The sequence below is a fragment of the Biomphalaria glabrata genome, chromosome 12, assembly GCF_947242115.1.
Source record: "Biomphalaria glabrata chromosome 12, xgBioGlab47.1, whole genome shotgun sequence".
In the NCBI taxonomy this organism is placed as follows: Eukaryota; Metazoa; Mollusca; class Gastropoda; family Planorbidae; genus Biomphalaria; species Biomphalaria glabrata.
In genome coordinates, this window is record NC_074722.1 from 34,713,359 (window position 1) to 34,734,586 (window position 21,228).

General features: G+C 34.6%; 1 long non-coding RNA gene across 1 annotated transcript; it reads right to left on the bottom strand.

Annotated features, from left to right (window-relative positions):
• Nucleotides 1–576: 576 nt before the first annotated feature.
• Nucleotides 577–4,549, bottom strand: LOC129922188 (uncharacterized). The gene is made up of 4 exons (XR_008774168.1): nucleotides 4,217–4,549; nucleotides 3,976–4,040; nucleotides 1,689–1,773; nucleotides 577–651 (listed from the first exon to the last, which is right to left on the bottom strand). It is a non-coding gene; the product is annotated as an uncharacterized LOC129922188 (long non-coding RNA).
• Nucleotides 4,550–21,228: the final 16,679 nt, after the last annotated feature.

The window sequence follows — 21,228 nt, forward strand, 5'->3', positions numbered from 1 at the left end:
GTACCCATTAGACTTTGGTGGAATAAAGATAAATTCCAAAAATCCTGAAATGAAAAAATCCCACTCTTGGTTAACCTTTCAAACTTTGCAATCTATGGGTCAGACAATGTAAAGGTCATCTGATTTTGTGGCCCACGGTTAACGAGGGTGTCACGTAACCAGCACAACAACCAAGTGCCTTTACTTTTTCCAAACTTATGTCAGGCACCCATTAGAGCTGGGTAGACTTAGAGGCACCCAAAGATCACAAAATTAAATATGAGTCTTCACCAGGATTCGAACCCGGGACCCCTGGTTCAGAAGTCAAGTCATTTTGTGGCCAACTGTTGATGAGGGTGTCATGTAACCAGCGTAATGACCAATTGCCTTTACTTTTCCCAAATAAAGTCAGGTATCCATTAGAGTTGGGTGGACTAAGAGGCACCCGAAAAATCCCAAAATTAAAAAATCACAGAGATTCAAACCCAGGACCACATGTTTAGAAGCCGAGTGCTTAACCACTCAGCCACTGTGCCCCCATCAGTAATATGTGTTTGCAGTTAATAAAAAAAAAGGAATTCAATTACTTACCTCCTACAGCATCTACTTCATCAAAGACAAGCTTTTTTTAGCTATAGCCATTTCGAAAAATTCTCTGATCATTCCGGCACCCTGAAGGTATTACATAAAGAAGTAAAAGGTAAAGGTACCCATTTCGGATCTTGCATATTATGGACACAGATGATGTCTATGGCCATTGGTTAATGAGTCATGTTGCCAGCACAAAGACCAACTGTCTTTACTTCCCCAGCAAAAGTCAAGTACCCATTAGAGTTTTGTATATTCAGGGGCATCTTAAAAAATCCTGATCTTCAAATCCTAATTTTCACCAGGATTGGAACTCTAGACCTGTTGCTTGTTGCCATGTGCTTTACTACTCATACTACACCCCATACAAGAATGGGCTAGTCAAAATTTAATAAATACCAACATTTTTTACAAACTAAAATAAAATAGAATTGAATGCATATAATGAAAACTGATTTGACATGGCAGTTGATTTTTGTGCTGGCCACATGATAGATGATACCCTCATTTATCATGGGCTACAGAAACTGATGACCTCAACATCATCTGCTCTATAGACACATGATCTGAAAGGGGAACTACTTTACTTTTTACTTTAATCTATGGGGCGTGGAGGTAAAGAGAGAGTAAAACAGACTAAGAACAGATCAACAATGTCAAATTAAGAGAGGCTGTAAAACATATAATCTTTTTTCAAGAATTCTTTCATTAAATTTTGAAAATACAGACATAATTCTGACAGTAGTTAGCAGCCTTGTTTACAACATAAATACAATGTGACATCACAAGCAATGAAGAGTCACATCTAGAATAATGTTATATATCTGTGTATTTTCCCAATACCTTCCTCTATGTTCATAGTGTAAAGTAGTCATTAAATGAATAAGACATGGTCCCAAAAACCCCTATATAGAGCAAAAACTATTAGGAGAGCTACCAGATCTGAAAACCATTGCACAGTTCATCGTAGGTATGGGGTTACTTGTCTGAAACCTCCAACATATAAATGAGAATGGAGAAGTCATTAAATGTACAATTATAACTTTTTTTTTTCACCGAAACTACCAGATGAAAAACTTGATATATTAAGATTCTAGCTATGCTAAAGAAACTAAACGTACATGAAGTAGAGGAGTCTCCACAACTTCTCTGAGTTTTTTATTTGTTCTTGCATCCACCATATGTTTCATCAGGCTTTTCTTCTACCTGAAATACAAAAATTCAACTCCCTTTAATATAAACCATAACATTGTTATTTTCACATTACTATTTGTAATAGATAAACATTATAATCATTGTAATAAGGACATCCCTCTGTACTTTGTTTTTCTTTGCCTTTGTTTTAAGCAAAGTTTACTTATCTTAAAGAATTTATGAATATGGATGTTTGTTTGTAAACACAGTTTACTTATCTTAAAGAATTTATGAATATGGATGTTTGTTTGTAAACACAGTTTACTTATCTTAAAGAATTTATGAATATGGATGTTTGTTTGTAAAATGTTTTGCAGTTAATGTTTTTAGCCATGTGTGGCTAAATGGTATAAGCCACTGGGCTGCCTGGTCGTGCGGTTTGCGCGCTGGACTGTCGTTCGGATTTATCGATGGTCGAGGTTTCAAATCCTGCCCACTCCCATCCACTGTTGTCCTGCATGGAGGTTTGGACTAGGCAGTAAACTATCTTCAACTTTGAAGGCACATCCGAAACATGTAAAACAAACAAACAAACAAACCTATTAAGGGGACTTGATTTTAAAAACCCATCTCAATCTGAGTTGTGTTTGCCGAGCATCTAAAGGCAGCTCAAAAAGGTCCTCCTCACACAGATCCCCAAAAAAGCAAAGAGATTAGACCATAGCCCCCTGAGCATGCAATAAGCATGAAAAATGTGCTACACAAAAGCAATTTTTTAAAAGTTATGACCTGCTTTCTTCATTAATGAAGTATGTATTAAGCAAAGGAAAAAAACAAACTTTATTAGAATTAATTCAAGATAAATATTTTCTGCACTATGTAACAACTTTTTTTTTTCTTTTATTGTTGTAATGAAAATATTTTTTTTTAATTTATTTTAAAACACAAATGTATAGAACATGGGAGGACACCTGGTGAATCTGAGAACTCCATTAAATTTTATTTACAATTCATGATAGTTTAGAACATAATATTAAAAACAATTTATTCTTTGTCATATAGCCAGTTTTTTGTTGCTGATCTGTTCTTCTCAATTTTTCTGCACAGCTATACAAAATGTTACATATGCATAATAGTGTGAATGTGAAATTGTGTGAATGTGTGTTGAAATAGGAGAGATAGAGATGGATCTAAAAATGGAGTAATGTAAACGAGATTATAATTAACATATTATTATTTGTGAACAAGATAAAAGTTCTCCTGATCTACTATTGATGGCTCTATTTGGTGAATGCTTTAGACTCTCATATATGCGCGTAACAATAGGTTTTTGATGTGATGAGGTCTGCCTGATGTTAATTAGACTGGGGCATTCTAAATGGTATGTATGACAGAAAATTATCGACAAATTTGATGAAATGTTTGATTATCAGAAGTACAAGAAGGCAATGACAGAACAACAATATAGGCACTTTACATTTTAAAGTGCTGTAAACCTGCTTAAAACAGTTGAGTCAACAACAGAGAATGTAAACAAAGAACATAGCTTAAACATGTTTTGTTGTTGTGTTTCGAATTATTTTCTTGAAAATTAAGTTTTATTACTTAAATGCTTAAACCTCCCACAGGATGGAGAGAGGAGTGATGGCAGAGGGTAAAATTCAAACCCAGGACCATCAAGACAACAGTCATAGCAAGTACTACATGACCATTAAACCATCTAACATAATAAGAAATTGCACGCTCATTAAGAGATGAACTGAAAGGGTGACATATAAAATAACTCAGCTTTAAAGAGTTGACAGGCTTCACAAAGTGAAACACGGAATGACTGGATAACTTGTAGAACTGTTTTAAATATAATAAATAAGGGGTGTATATTATTATTTTTAGATTTAATACCGAGTACTCTTGTTTTTAAAGGAGTAAACATTCTTATTTATAGATATCTTAAATATTTCTTAACAGTTGATATATATTCATTATTAAATTATGAGTGAGTCTGGTGTGAATATATAAATTGGTTTTCTATAGTTATAATGTTTTTATAATGTTTTGTTTGGTATAATGCACAAATTATAAGACCAATTTCCTTGTGGATAATAAAGATTATTATTATTATCTTTAAAAAAAAAATGTAAATGTTTAAATATATCCTAAATTATGGATGGCACTATTCAAATTTTGAATGCTAAAATACTTAAAAGAAAATATTAAAAAATCAAGTTGAACAAGACTATAGAACCCATGTAAGCTGTAAAAGTGTTGAATTACCTGCATCATTGTGACTGCTGGGAAGAGGTAGAGCAATGTAGATTCAATATTTTTTTCTGTCAACTCTGTGCAGACCAAAAAAACAACTTGTTATAAACATGAGACACAACTTCTAATTGAAGAATAAAAAGTAAAGTAACAATAATACATAAAACACTAAACGATTATTTATTTACAAATAGAAAAACTAAAAACCTAATTAGAAACTCAGAAAGACATATTGTTTGTAAAAATGTTTTACATGTTTCGGATGTTCCTTCAGAGTTGAATTGAAGATAGTTTACTTCCTAGTCCAAACCTCCCGCAGGACGACGGGGGATGGGAGCGGGCAGGAGTTGAACCCTCGACCATCGATAAATCCGAACGACAGTCCAGGGCGCAAACCTCACGACCAGGCAGCCATTCTTGGACAAATTCATACAAGTGTGGTCCTTCTTTCCTAGTCATTGCCTAGTGCCATTATAGAATGGAAGGTGATGTTTTGTTATTAATGCTTTTAACAAAATCAAACAAAGTTGTAGAATAATCTGTTTAGGCAGTTGGTGGATGGAGCTATTGATTGACTAAATATGAACCTTAGACTTAAACCAGATGTAATGATTTGCAAGGAAACTTGAGACAATGGCAAAACTATAGAGTGATTATAGTCTGATCAGTCTCCCAAGTAAGAAAATGCTAAGAATAATTCTTAATAGACTCAATGAAAAGCTAGAAAGGTCATTTTCAAAGAATAGGCAGGCTTTCAAAGCAGGTAGAAGTACTGTTGTACAAATATTTAACATCAGATTGTTAAATGAAAAATGTCTTCAACACCAAAAGAAATTGGTACATAAATTCACAGACTTAAAAAAAAAAAGCTTTTGACAAGGTTTGGCATGCAGCAACTGATGAGAGAGCTCAACATAGATAAAAATATTAATGATGTTATCAAAACCCTACATCAAAATGCGAAAAAAGAGGACATCCATAGAAGTGCTGCAAGGATGCATTCTCTTTCCAGCTCTTATTTCTGGAGCATATTATGATGGAAACTCTAGAAGAATTTACTCCTAGCTTGACCATAAATGAGTGGCCTATTTTCAATCTCAGGTTTGCAGATGATATAGACATCTTTGGAGAAAATTCAGACCAGGTACAAGATCTTACCACAAAACTAGATGCTTTTACACCTAACTCTATTAGCTCTATATCTAATAGGTCTAGATTCCTAGAGTTAGAGCTACTATTATAAGTAACTATTAATTATAGTAGTAGCCTAGTGCTTCTACAGTTACTACACCTAATCAGTAGTCTCAATCTATAGTAATGGACATAAACATCTTCTCTTTGAAGTAACATCTGTATTATATTTAAGATAACATATAGTATATAATTAATATAATTATAATAAGATCTAATTTGATCTAGATCTCGAGAGATTAGTTTTAGATCTATATCCAAGTCACTAAGTCTAGTACACACTTAGACCTAGAACTAGTTGACCTAGTCGTATCTGGAATCTAGATTAGTTCTAAATCTAGATCTAGATATGGGTCTATTTTAAGTATTTAGATTAGATCTAGATCCTAATTCTATTCTAGATCTAGAGTCAATCTAGAATCTAGAGTAATCTAGACTTATTCTAAATCAAGAGTTACAACTTGAACTTACTAAACATAAACTGAACATGTTGCCTGAGTGAGGCTGAGATCGTAAAACGCAATATGAATATAATCTAATAACTCAAACCTCTGTCATTCTATGTGATTGTAGATCTAGTCTTTATGACTTATCTCTTCAATTCAGATGAGTTGCAACCTGCTTTTTTTCTGCATCTCGTGCAGACAAAGCAGTTGTCCGCAGGTAGTCTATTTAAGCTTTCGTATCGTCTTCTGCAGCTGTCTTCATTAAATTTAAGTGCTAACAGAACTATAATAATGATGTATAAATTACTATAAAGGCGGCAAGCTTACTTCCTTCAAGAACATTATCAACATATGAATTATTTTTAATGAATATGTCGCTGTTTCGGTAATCCTAGATCTTAATATTTCAAGCGTGCTGATGTTAATATTTTTATCATCTTATGTTTTTAGATTGTAAAATAGATTTTTCTAGATATAGAGGTCTAGTTTGCAAAATAGAAAATTAATCTTAAAACATTGCATTCCCATCTAAAAGATTGTACGGCATAATTTAAATCACTCATATATGTCAAGCCTTGTTATTATTATATGTTATATAGGTTAGGTTATTGTAGTGTTTCGAGATTTGCGAGTCCAGAGTATATAGTGTGTGACTTACGCAAAAAGTCGTATGCCTCAATAGAAAGAAAACCTAAAAAAAAAAAATCAAGACATTAAAAGAAATTTCAAGTAAAAAGATTTGGGGTGTAAAAAATGTAATAAATATGCCTAAGGCTTAGTAGTTACTTTAATTTTTTTTTTATCCAAGTCTTTGTTATAATTGGCAACACGTTTTTATTATCAAAATTGTTATTCAATGAGCCCATAATCCTAATTATGCCTAGACCCAAGTAGAATTTGAATTAAATATTTTGATATTAGTAATATATAGGAACATGGAAGTTTTCAATCGATCACTAAAAAAAATAGTAAACTATAAACAGGGACACCTCCCATTTGATTTTTTAAAATGATTGATCCCTTGAAAAAAAAACAAAAAAAAAACAAGTTCCTTTTTTTTTTTTTTCACACCTTGCAATCTTTGGGGCAGGCAGATGATGTAAAAATCATCTGTTTCTATCGCCACGGTTGACGAGAGTGTCGTGTGGCCAGCACAAAGCATCTTTTGTAATAATATACGTCACTTAAAAATTTTAAAGTAAAAAGGTGTTCTTTTTAGATCTAGAGTTTAAGCATCCGGAGTTTAAGCTGATCGTTAAATCGTTTTCGCGGAGCACTTGTTACTCCGACTTCCTTAAAAAAAAAAAAGATTGCCTTTGGCATACGGCAGATTGATTTCGGAAACATTAAACTCAAGGAAAATATATTCTACACAGTATATCATCAGTGTGTTGAAATAGAGGCACATCTGCTTATGTCACGTCATTTGTGAGACAATATTACAGCTGAAAAACAGCTTGTGAAAACAATAATTCTATACGCGTATAGATGGTTAGCTTATACAAAAAATTGTTTGTGCTAATATGTTTATATTAGTCATTGTTTGTTGTGAATGTTTATGTGAGAAAGTACTTGAAAGGATATGTCATAAAAATGAGGGTCTTCTACTAATATCAACACAAAGTCTCTATTTATTTATTGTTATTATTAATGTCTACAGTATTTTATTTATTTATCTATGACAACAGAACATGGTTTCAGAAGTGGTGTAAAATTTGGAGTCAGATCGGTTTAAAGTGCTGTAACAGAAAGCGATTTCTAAAAGTACATTTTAGTTGTATCAGGTGGTGTCGTTAGTTCTTTTCGTATTAGATCTAGACATAGAATCCATAGAATTATTATTATGGAAAAAAATGGAGACAACGTTTTGAACTGTTTATGGTTGCTACGGAAATGAATACGAAGCCCGAGCCAGTGAAGAAAGCTTTAATGTTACATTTGATCGGTGAACCAGCTCGAGACATCTACAATACTTTTCAAGTATGTGAAGATGAGACTGTAGACAAAGTAATTGAAAGGTGTGAAAATCATTTTTTGTCTAATTCCAACTCTTTGTATGACAGATTTAAATTCTTCACAAGAAATCAGAAAGACGGTGAAACGTTTGAACAGTATTATAGTGAGTTGAAAATTTTGGCTAAAGAATTTAAGTTCGACAGCCTTCGAGATTAACTTATCAGAGATCGATTGGTATGTGGCATACAGTCGGATCAAGTGAGAGAGAGTCTTCTGAGAGATGTAGACTTAACTTTAGAGAAAGAAGCTGACGAACATACCCAGAACCGCAAGGACTACATGTAGATGCTGCTTAAAAATCAAATCAAGAAGACAGAAGATAGAAAGCCAGTCAAAAGCTCGCATGAATAAATGGCAAAGAATCATATAACAAGTATCATTGGGGATTGCAGGTCTTGTGGTAGATCTCACGGAAAATACAATTGCCTAGCATTTGGACAGGCATGCCGAAAATGTAAAAAGAGAAATCATTTCAGTGCAAAATGTCGTTCGAAACACTTCAAGGCTGTCGAGTAACTAGAAGATGAAAGTCAAGCAAGGCAAGTAAATGAGTTGTGGTTTGAGGCAATTGGCACTGATAACAATGTCGAAGTTTGTGTGGTTGAGGTCAATATTATGGAAAAAAAATAGTCAAAATGAAGATTGACACAGGAGCACAAGCTATTGTGATATCAGAGTCAACGTGGAACACTTTAGAAACTAATAGTCAGTTAAAGCATTCAAATACAACCCTACGAGCATTAGGGGATAAAGCATTACAACTGATGAGAGTTGCATCGGTCACATTTAAAGTTGACGTTGTGGGAGTCAAAGATGATCTGTATGTGATCAAGAAAGAAATAAACGTAGTTTTAGGTATAAAGACATCTATTGCTTTGAAACTAATTGAAGCTAAAGAAAACTTCGAAGTACATGATGTCAAGCAACAGAATGAAGTTCCACTAGAGTTGATGCAGAGAAATCAACTAACAACAACTTCTACGTTAGGTTCTCAATTGCATGTAGACAATAGGTTATTCCGTGGTCAAGAGCAATTGGGGCCAGATGATGACATGATTAAGAAAAATTATAGCGCAGTGGAAAAGTTTCCCGGAAGTGATCAGAAGATAAAAAAATCGTTGCAAAACTGAATCTGATGTTAAACTGACGTTATTGAGCAATTATATCTGAAAAGGATGGCAAAAGTTTAAAAATTAACTCCATGAATAAGTAAAGTGTATTGGCCATTTAAAGACAGTATTCATGAGGAGAATGGATTATTGTTTACGAGAACGGAATTTTAATTCCTTCAAGTATGAGTTATGAAATTCTCGACAAGTTGCACACAGGTCATTTTGGTCTTAAGAAAACGAGATCGAAGGCAAGACAGATTGTGTTTTGGCCAAGATTGTCCAATGATATTTTTTTTTTGACAATAATGAAATGCTCAACATGTGCAACGTTCAAAAGAAATAATGTGATAGAAAAATTGCTACCTCATGCTGTACCAGACATAACATGGAAAAAGGTTGCGACAAATTTGTTTGAATGGCGGAACAATGACTATTTGCTAGTTGTGGACTATTTTTCCAAATACCCAGAAATAAAAAAAAAACGCAAAACTAAAATTATATGGCGATATTACAACGTCCTCAGGGCTCGCAAAGACTTTCCTTCAAGGAACAGTACGAGGAAAAAGAAGAAAAGGCAGACAGAGACAGATATGGAAAAACAACATAAAGGAATAGACGGGCCTATCATTAAGGGAGAATATGCCCAAGACAAAAGACATAGAAGAATGGAGAAAGATGGCTAACAGATCTTGTGTGGCGCTCAACGGTTCAATATACTAAGGGATTAGTGAAGGGGAAATATCTTTCAAATAGCATTACGCACAGGTTAAGCCAGTTGATTTGTTCCAAGGCTATATATTTTTTTAGGTCGAAACATTCTCTTTTTAAAACTTTTTTTAAAACAATAAACGATACAACTATTCAAATAAGTTGAATAACATATTGAAATACCAGGCAGCTCATCATCAAGGGAACAATAGCAATACGTATGTTTTATAATTAACCCTTTAAGTGCTGAGCTGTTTTTCAATGAGTACATACAAAATGGAATTACAATTCTGATGTTTTAGAGGCTAAACTACCACACGCGTTTTAGGGGTTAATTCAAGAACAGTTCTCTCCCACCATCCATTCATCTTCTGCTCTCTATAGTGCGCTGGTGCGCACAGCAAGATCACTGCAGGACACTGTTATTACATTACCCCTTCTGATGTCTATTCGTCCCGAAGTTATCCCGCCTGCGGTCTATTTCTAGTTTTTCATTACTGTTTACACCGGCCTCCAGCAGAACATGGTTGTTTTTAATGTAGTCTTGCCAGCGTATGCCCAATCTTGTGTGAAGGCATATTTGATGGAATCATTCGGCGCCGATAGAGCACCCATGGCGGATTAATACAAAAGTGTGGTGAGAACCACTGCTTTATAAACATTGATTTTTGTTACTAGGTGAAGAGACTTATTCCGACATACTCTGTTTGAGGCGACTAAAAGCGCTGTTGGCCTTTGCGATACGGTTGTCTATTTCTCTGGACAGTAACGCATCGTTGGACATTGTGCAGCACAGGTAGGTAAAGTGGTCAACAACATTAAGGAGATGGCCATTCACGTTGATTTATAAAATCTGGATTAGTTCCCATTGAGGACTTCTGAAGCATGACCTCCGTTTTTTTTAGGTTGATGGACAGACCAAACGATTCGAGGCAGCAGTCTCAGCCAATTCATGGACGTCAAGATGAAGTTTCTGTTCGGTGTGTGTAAGAAGGAAGCAATCATCCACACAGAGGCAACCAGCTAAAACAGACTATTCAGGACACAACGACCATGGCAGTGGGCTATTGCAGCAGACCCAACAAAGACTGGTTCGACGAGAACAACGCAGCAATCCAAGAGTTATTAATAAAAATAAAACCAACTTACCCATTACTGTTCTGTGCTCCCGAACCCCAACAACACTGAAAGAAATGTTTTGCAGGCCAAAGTTTCGCAAATTTAAAAACAACTGGCGGCTGGAGCTTTTGGAAAGCTCAAAAAAAACAAAAAAAAAAAGCAAGAATGCTGGGACGCAGGATCGAGATACGCGCTCACTCTTTGAATCACTTAAATTGGCTCTGCTTACGGCCCAACAGACTATGCATGGGTGCCTCTAAGAACTGTCGACGGCCTCGCCTATATAGTTAATATAGTTATAATTTATGTTCAAACACACGCTAACAGCAAAAAAAAAAAAAAAAAACACAACATAAAAACATAAAACAAAATTGGCAGAAACAAAAGTTGGCAGACTCACTGAAAAAACATGGCAGCATTCTGATTATTCTCCATGGTTAGATCATATAAAGAGAATATAGTCTTCTCTATACTATAGTTACTATAGTAGATGCTATAATAAGGCAAGGTATTTTGAAGTAGGTCTATTGCATTTATTGAAATTATTTTTTAAAATTTTCGTCTCTCCTTACTTTAAGACGCTGATCTATGTAGATCTACATTTATTTAATGTATTTTTACAATTATTTTAGTCGTTAGTAATAGATAGATTGATAGTCTAGATCTAGTCTAGTAGAGTCTAGATGATTAGATTTAGATCTAGTACTAGTACTCATTTAGTCTAGAGTCTAGATGTACTGTAGTCACTAGTTCACTGATGCTCCAAAAACTTTAAATTGTTCCTAGATCTATAAACCTATGCCCATACCAACAAATGTGTAAAAGATTAAAAGAGGGTGAAAAATTCTTTCCAACAACACCAAATTATTGAAATTTATGATGCAAGCATTACTCCAATACTGGTTACTGGTTCAAAAGATATTGTGTTAGTGTTATATTTATATATTAAATATCATTAGAGTTTAGACAGAATCAACTTATGATGAAACCATCACCATAGAAAACACACTCACTCCATAACACCTACAATGACAAATTAAAATTTAGGGTTGAATCTTAATGAGTCTTGTATCAAATGACCACTAATTCAGTCCATTACAATGCTTTTGAAATTAATAAAAGCGTGATGCTTTTGGCACATTGTTTTTTTAATAACCCTGTATTGGCCTGTATACTTTATAGTTTTATGTTGCAACCTTTACATTTAAAGTATCTAAAGCAGCATTTCTCAAACTTGGGGGAGGGAGGCCCTCTTTTTAGTGTGATGCAATGTTAATGTTGTTTTTTCAGAGGGAAAATAAAAATTTTATTTTATTCTAAATCTCGTTACTTTTATAAATCCATGTTTAAAAACTAACCAAGTAAAATAAAATTTATTAGAAATATGAGTAACAAAGTCACAGTCAATGTCCTTCAAGGAACATAAAAATTTCTTCCTTGAGATTTAAACAGATTTAAATATATATCTATATATATGAAAGCATCTTTTAGTGATGGTAATTTTCAGGATTCTGAAAATTTCAAATGATCCATTTTTTTTTTTCTAGAATCAATTATTTGCTTTGTCTGTCCAAATGTTTTTGTTCATATTTTAATTGACTGTACTTTATATGTTACAGTAGGTAACACTGCCATAATTAAGAAGTGTCTGTTTGTACCATGCTTGTTATAATATAAATTCTGCTCAGGATCTAGGGAAGTTTGTCAATTCATTTTTTTTTAATATGCATATTAAATATTTTATTTAAAAAAGAAGGAGAATGAGATTAAATCTAGATTTTTTAAGCTTTCAAAAAATTGTAAAATTTCTGCCCCAAGGACTCCACTTACTTAAATTTGGCCCTGCATGCCCCTCCTTGCTTCTTATCTTGTTAGCAGTTATGGTTTATCTCAAAGAACATGAGGAATTTCTACACTGTGTGCAGTTTTAGCTGTTTTGCCTCATCCAGTCTATTCATCATAGACTAATTCAGTTTTAGAAATATGTCAGCATTTGTACAAGAATCAATATGCTGTAGTTTGACATTAAAATAACAACCAAAAGAAGAAAATAAGACACTCATTAGCAACCTGTGTGCCTTAAATATGGTGAGGCAAGGTACATGGTGAGGATTAAGAGAGTCTAGCTAACTCTGCCCCATCCATTCCACTGTTTCCTAGTGGGAATCTTAGTTGTGGTAATGGTCCTCACATGGAAATTTTCAGTACATTATATGAATTATGTCCTTCCCTTAAGAGGAGGAACTTGCGTTATCAGTTGTAGGATTTGTTCTGATGAATAACGAATGTGAATAAATTATCACTTTGTGGTTGGGGGACTCCTGATAGGGAGGAATGTGAAGAGTAGTTATCTAGAGTGTGTGTGTCTATGGTAACTGTGAGAAGAAGTTAGCAAATGTTTGGTTGTGGAACTGTCGATCATAAGCTGTTTTTGGTAAGCCTGACCACTCCAGAATGCCATAGTGTAAAGACATGTATTTATTGTTAGATTTGTTTAAAATATATGTTTATTTTATGTCCTCTCAAGTCAAATTTGTCTATACTGTAATAAAAGTTCTATTTAGTATTGTTCATAAAGAAGTTATTCAAGCTATTTCAAGTTTGTAAGTTCAAGTATCATACGCCTGCAGCAGTTTAGTTGTCTACCAGCAGTTTAGTGCTACAGTTCAACAACCATCGACAACAAGAGCCATATTCTCATCCTGGCCTAGGTGTAAAAGCATTTCCCAGGTCAAAGTTTCATAAAATAGAAGGCTCCGAGGTATTACCAACAAAGAAAAAATGATTACAACTACAATTGGGCCCCACAATGACTCGCTGACCACTATAAAAAAAAATCTTTTTGGCTATATCACAAGGTCCTCAGGGCTCATAAAAACCTTCATTTAGGGAATAGTAACAGGAAAAAAAAGAGAAGCAGACAGAAAGTGATTGGAAGACAACATAACAGAATGGACAAAAGGCAAAAGATGGAGAAGATAGCAGAAAGACAACTCATCATGAAACTTCAAGAAACAGTATTCAATTGGAACATATATAAAGAATAAAAAAATATTTCAATTTGTTTTATGTTTTGACTTACATTCTCTACTTGTTCCTTTTTTTTTGTAACAAATGAACATGTTTTGATGTCATTATTATTATTATAGCTTTTATATAGCGCTCTTTCATGCTTATAGAGCGCTTTTTGGTCCAATCTCATTTGTGGACCAGTGGGGGGGGGGGGGGGTATCTAGGAGTTGGTATTCCGTGCTGCCTTTAGGCACTCAGTAAACAGAATTCTGCCCGAGTCGGGTGTTGAGCCTCGAGCCCCCTTCTAGGTAGCCAAGCCAAGTTCAAGCGCACTTGGCCTCTGGACCACGCTTCCCACTAATTATGAATATTTTCTTAGTTTCATTTATTTTTAGGAAACTTATATCAATGTTTTTTCTGCCACACCCTATTTCAGATCAAGCTGAAATTTTGCTCACTTACTTTTCTAAACAGAAAAAAACAAAAATGGATTAGAAAAGTATTGTCAAGATAGTGGAAACTTTGATGACATTCAAAAAGGTTGGTCTACAATTTAATTGGCTAGCAACCTTCTTCATTTTCACATATTTCTGAGTTTATTAAACCATTGGGGGATCACTCAAGATCTTTTTATTGACTTTCTTCATTCCTATCTGATCTGTCTTTTGCCTTGGATCAAATTTCTTTCAATGACTGGGCTGTCCATTCTTTTATGTTGTCTTCCCATCACGTTCACTGTCTCTTCTTCTTTTTCCTGGTACTGTTTTCAACAGGAAGGTTTTGCAAGCCCTGAGGACCTTGTGATATGGCCATAGAGTTTAAGTTTGTGTTTTTCGAAAGTAGCTAGCAGGTTATTGTGTGATCCTATTGCTGTATTAATCCTGTTTCTAATCTCTTCATTTGTAATGCTGTTTTTGTAAGTGATACCTATATCTGTAGCATCTTAATTCCATTGCTAGGATCCTTCTCTCAAGACCTGCAATCAGAATCAAGGTTCACAAGAATATAAGAATGTGGCTGTGACCAGGGAGTGAAGCAGTTTGATTTTAGTGTAGAGGGCTATGATTTTGTCTTTCCAAATGGTTTTTGAGTTTTGCAAGTTCTGTGCAATTCTGGCCAGTAGTTCAGGTTTGGTTCCTTCATCTTAGACAATAGCACCAAGGTATTTAAAACTGCTGACACTTCTCAGCTTTTCACCTCTAAAAATTATGTCCAGTTGGCTACTTTTGTTTTTTTCAGCACTGATTTGCATGCCATATGTCAGTACTGAATTCTGATGTCTGGGTCTCCTGTTAACTTTAGAGAGAGGAGAAGGGAGGCTGCGAAAGGGTCATCCACAAATCCCTTCAATCCTCACAGAACCTTTGAAGCCTTCAAACACATCTTCCAGTATCCTTTCAAGGAAGATATTGAAAAGAGTTGGTGAAAGTAGGAAGCTTTGTCTCACTCCAACTGTGGTTTCAAACCAGTCTCCAATGTTGTTGAAAAACATGAACTTAAATGGCCTGCTCATGAGAGGTTCTGGATAAATTTTATTATGTTGCACGGAGAAACCATGATTTAAAATATTTGCAACAAAGTTCTGGCAATCCAATCATTCATTATCATTCTTTCAAAGAAAGGCTATTTACAACTTTGTCAAAACCATCACACTGTCCGCTTCCTAAGCAACCTTCTATCACTAGATTATACTTAGATGTCAGAATTGTTTTGTGTGATTGTGTGACTTTGGTCATCAAAAAAACTCTTGCATTGTTCTTTGGCTTGATTTCACATGATAATTATTAATGAAATAGTAAAGAACTTAGACAATCTATTTAAAATTTTGTGAATTTAGTCTAAATGCTAATTTTTCTTAGATTGCTTTTAAAATAACTAAGCAAATCAAATTGACCCATAGGTCAACTAAGACTATTTGTGGTAAAAGACCATTTTTCATGTTTTACTTCCTCAGACGAATGATGAGCTGACCCAAAAAGCCATAGTCCATTTAGTAAAAAAAATTGGTTGACAATAGTCAACAGATCACAGTACTAGTAAGGGCCTTAGAAAGCCAGGGAAGAGAGAAAACAGGTTGTGTTCAAGTTCCAAGAACTACTGGGGGTAAATTGAAGGTATAGTATGCTACAATGCATGTTGTTTATAATTGAAATTTTTTAGTAGCTGGCATATGACCATAAGCAGTTCACAATGGAGAAGAATGGTGTTGTTTTTTAAACTGGACTTTAAAAAAACAACACTTTTCTGAGTTTTATGGACTTTGTTATGAACTCAATATATATTAAATTATCAAAAACCAAAGAAGCTAAAGCTGATTTGAAAATGCCCATGTTGTTTACTTTCTTCTTCATTGTGTTAAAAAAAAATAGAAATGACTTTAAGACCAAATTTTTTCACAGCAAAATGATATGCTAATATTTTGAACATCTACGTCAATGTAGTCAATTAAGAAAGTGCTAAAAAATTATTTGCATACATTTAATATTTTGCAGATAGCGGGCTGTCAACACTACCCTCACGTTGTGTTCACAAACATATGGCGTTTCCCGGGAGTAATGACACGCGATTTAAAGCCCATTGATGATTGCATATTTTCCTATTATTTCAAAAAAGAAAAGGTTTGCATCAACCCTTTCCATTACAAAAAAGTGAGTATGTTATTTCATACTGAATCTGTAATTTTATTTCTTTATGTAATTTTTCCTTTGGTTTGTTTGACATTTAAATATTTTTTTATCTATTTATTATTCGATGCCTAAGGCATCTTACCTACCATTCAGACACCAGGAACAAGCTATTTTGAACTTGAAGGAGAAGCAAGTGGTGGTCTAAGGTCACTCCCCCACTACCCACAAAAGTTATTCATGTTTCTCGCTAGCAAGTGAGTTACCAACAAGTAATTTTAATTTAAAATTTCTTTCATTCACTTGCCACATATAGACTAAAGTAGATCAGCTTTTAATCATTATCAATCAATTTACAGCTAATAGCTTTATTACAACCCCAAGCCTTGATAAACATATACATGTTTATAACATAAAGCTTACTCAAATCATACAAAATGTTGTTATTCCTTAATTGAAAAAAAAGTCTGTACTAGTAAACATTTAAGTTTAATTAGTTCCCTTATTTTCTTTACTTCTATTTAAAAGTAAAATGCTACATCTTCTTATGGCTTAATTATCAATTAATCAACAGGCAACTTAGAAGAGATTGCTTCAACCCCATGTTCAGGCATTATGGAAAAGATGGCTTCCACTCCACTGATACCTCGTAAGTTTTCACTCATGTATAAATTAAAAGAATTAAAAGTTTTCACTCATGTATAAATTCAAAGAATTGGGAAATATTTTTTTTACCTAGTTTATTAGACTAGACTGATGATATGACTTCTTAGTATATTTCTTTGTTTACTTACACAAATACAACTATTTTTCACATGGCATTAAGTGACTTGTTGGGCTCCAGTAGAAGTCTAATTTTAACTTCTATGTGTTCTATGTTCTCACAGCTTTTAATTTAATCATGTTGTACACAGGGCAATGATTGTGGCTATTCATTTTTTCTATTCTTCTCTAGCTTTTTCCATGGAACTTTCATAAAAGTCTCACTTTACATATATATATATATATATATATATATATATATATATATATATATATATATATATATATATATATATATATATATATATATATATATATATATATATATATATATATATATATATATATATATATATATATACATATATATATATATATAAATATCATTACCACCTATTCTAACCACAGAATATTCAATATGACATATTATATATTATTATTATTATAGCTTTTATATAGCGCTACTTTCATGCTTATAGCATGCTCAGAGCGCTTTGGTCCAATCTCATTTGTGGACCAGTTATATGACAAAAGGTATTCAAAACAAATTATTTCAATATAGTGCATCTTCCTATACACCACTGTGGGACATGATATGGGTAGTGTCACTTTTTGTTTTTTCTATTTCCTATGTTATTTGTTTGTTTTACATTTTTTCTGATGTTCCATCAAAAATGAAGATTATTACTGCATAGCCCAAACATTGCAAGAAGTGGCAACAGGAATTGTTCAGACCTGGGCCCATTGCGCGTACAGTCTAGAGTGCATACATGAGTGCCTGCAGGGGGGTGGAAGGTGTCCAAACATTGCAAGAAATGGCAACAGGAATGGTTCAGACCTGGGCCCATTGCGCGTACAGTCTAGAGTGCATACATGAGTGCCTGCAGGGGGGTGGAAGGTGTCCAAACATTGCAAGAAATGGCAACAGGAATGGTTCAGACCTGGGCCCATCGCGCGTACAGTCTAGAGTGCATACATGAGTGCCTGCAGGGGGGTGGAAGGTGTCCAAACATTGCAAGAAATGGCAACAGGAATGGTTCAGACCTGGGCCCATTGCGTGTACAGTCTAGAGTGCATACATGAGTGCCTGCAGGGGGGTGGAAGGTGTCCTAACATTGCAAGAAATGGCAACAGGAATGGTTCAGACCTGGGCCCATTGCGTGTACAGTCTAGAGTGCATACATGAGTGCCTGCAGGGGGGTGGAAGGTGTCCAAACATTGCAAGAAATGGCAACAGGAATGGTTCAGACCTGGGCCCATTGCGCGTACAGTCTAGAGTTCATACATGAGTGCCTGCAGGGGGGTGGAAGGTGTCCAAACATTGCAAGAAATGGCAACAGGAATGGTTCAGACCTGGGCCCATTGCGCGTACAGTCTAGAGTGCATACATGAGTGCCTGCAGGGGGGTGGAAGGTGTCCAAACATTGCAAGAAATGGCAACAGGAATGGTTCAGACCTGGGCCCATTGCGCGTACAGTCTAGAGTGCATACATGAGTGCCTGCAGGGGGGTGGAAGGTGTCCTAACATTGCAAGAAATGGCAACAGGAATGGTTCAGACCTGGGCCCATTGCGCATACAGTCTAGAGTGCATACATGAGTGCCTGCAGGGGGGTGGAAGGTGTCCAAACATTGCAAGAAATGGCAACAGGAATGGTTCAGACCTGGGCCCATTGCGTGTACAGTCTAGAGTGCATACATGAGTGCCTGCAGGGGGGGTGGAAGGTGCTAGCACTTATATCAACTCTTCTTATAACCTTGTTATGCTCATTCATGTTTTTACAACACTTATATCAACTCACTCTGTCTGTTTGTCTTTCTGGGTGGAATCTTGTACTTGCTTTTCTCTCACATCCATTTCTCTGATCAAGTTGAAACTTTGCACAATCATTTATTGTTGATGACAACACAGGAATAAATTTTAAAAAATTAACCAAGTATTCAATTGATTTCTCAGTAGTGATTAATTTTCTTTTATATAGAGACAGTAATACCTACCAAACTAAGGGGGGATAAACCTTGTGTAGAAAATTAGTAATTTGTTAAAATTTTTAAACTAACATTGGACTCATTCGCTAGCAAGTCAGCCTGTCATTCAGATTCAAGAAACTTTTTAAAAAATTACTGTTGTTGTTTTTTTTTATCAACATGGAAACCTTCTCCAAGTTACCTACTCCCCCGCCCCCCCCCCCCCCCCCCCCCAAACTGCTCCACAAAAATAAATGGACCCTAGTACATTGAACATGCTTTAAGCTAGAAAGTTTATTGAAACAAACAAAAAAATTAATAAAAATATTTCCAATCACATACATTTATTATTGTTTGTCTAGATCAGTGATAGGCAATCTTTTTTTTTTTGGAACAGTCCAAAAACAGGTCATAATATTTTTTTTTAAATAGGAGATTTTCAGCATCAACTAAACAATCTCATGGACATTAAATTTAACCTCAATGTTGCCAATTAAAACCAATAGAGATAAAATTCCAAGAGTAATTTTGTTATTAAATGTATTGGTTTTTATATTTAGTCATTTACAGTAGGAACTTTTTTTTCATGTTTGGATGTTCCTTCAGAGTTGAAGATAATTTACTTCCTAGTCCAAACCTCCTGCAGGACGGTGGCAGATGGGAGGGGGCAGAGTTTGAACCTGATTAGTCCAAACGACAGTCCAGTGCACATACCTCTCAACCAGGCAGTCATCTATATTACAAACATTAACCAATGCCATTCCTCCCTGTCCATTGCCCTGTTTAAAACCTCTGTTTAAAACCTCTTTCAATGGCAGGCCCATCCATTCTTTTATGTCCTTCCATCGCTTTCTCTGTCTGCCTCTTCTTCTTTTTCCTGGTACTGTTCCCAGAAGGAAGGTCTTTGCGAGCCCCGAAGATCTTGTAATAGATTTTGAGCTTGCGTTTTTTTCACTATGGTTAGCAGGACATCATGGGGTCCGATTGCTGCAGTAACCCTGTCTCTAATCTCTTGGTTTGTGATGCGGTCTTTGAATGTGATACCTAGGATCCTTCTGTAGCATCTCAGTTCCATTGCTAGGATCCTCTTCTCTAGCTCTGCAGTCAGCGTCCAAGACTCACAAGTAAAATGGGCCCAAATAACACAGTCCACATCACTATTCTAGATCAACTAAAAATTAATTGCATGATGATTGAAAACAATACAATTTCACTCAATACACTTTACTTGTTTAGAAATTTACTCAGATTTTTTTTTTACTGATTAGCCTTTTTCAAACATGAATCACAACAAAACATATTTTTTTATTTCTGTCTAATCATTTAAGGAACCTAGGGATACCGGTACTAAGTTGAAGCAGAGTCAGAAGGTAATTTGCTTTTTTTGTTTTCACTGCTGTTTTCTTTATTATTTTCACTTAGAAAATATCATTAAAAATAAAAAAGGTTAAGTTGCCCTTTCAGACCTTGTTATCCATAGGCAGAAGATATATAGGCCATCTGTTTCTTTAGCCAATAGTCCTATGTAATAGCTAATAAGATTACAAACCCCCTTCTGCCCAAAGTTTACAGGCTTAGGTGCCAGTTACTCACCTTGCCCCTTCTGTCAGTGATAACCATTCTGCCCAACTTCATATATGAGCCACACATGAAGGCCAAGAGCTTATATTGTGATATCACTTTTACTGGCATAGAAAGTCTTACAGATCATTATTTCTCTTTACGGCACAGTGAAACTGCACAAGGTCTATGAGTAAGTCCTAAAAGTCTTTTACAATTCCTTTGCTAGAAAACTGTTCATATAATTAAAAAAAAGAATGACAGTACACTCTGTTAAAATTGTTGAAGACTGAAATGAGTTCATATTCCAGACTTCCAATTAATAATTTATTATGTTCATATATGATTTATAGTTTGTTACAGAATTGTTTCATAAGTGAAATATTTCAATCAAATTAAATATTAATTTTCCCCTATAAAATTGTTTTCTTTAATAATTTTCAGGGAATTTGATCTATTTACAGTAAAAATTAATAGATTGTTTTTAAAAAAGTTAAATGTCTTTGCTCTTACATATTTAATTTTCGTTATTTGTAATTATTTTTTTTCTTTTTCCCACATAGTGTTGTGATAGATTTGGCATTTTTTATTTTTAGAAGTGATACTTACTAGTGGTTGTGACATATATATATGGAATACTAAAAATTAGGGATGGATCATGGAATGATTATATTTAAAGTAATGCTTCTGACTTTGTTCATCTTCAGAATCAGTTAGATCAATCGTTATCAGCTAGGGAAGGCCAGCTC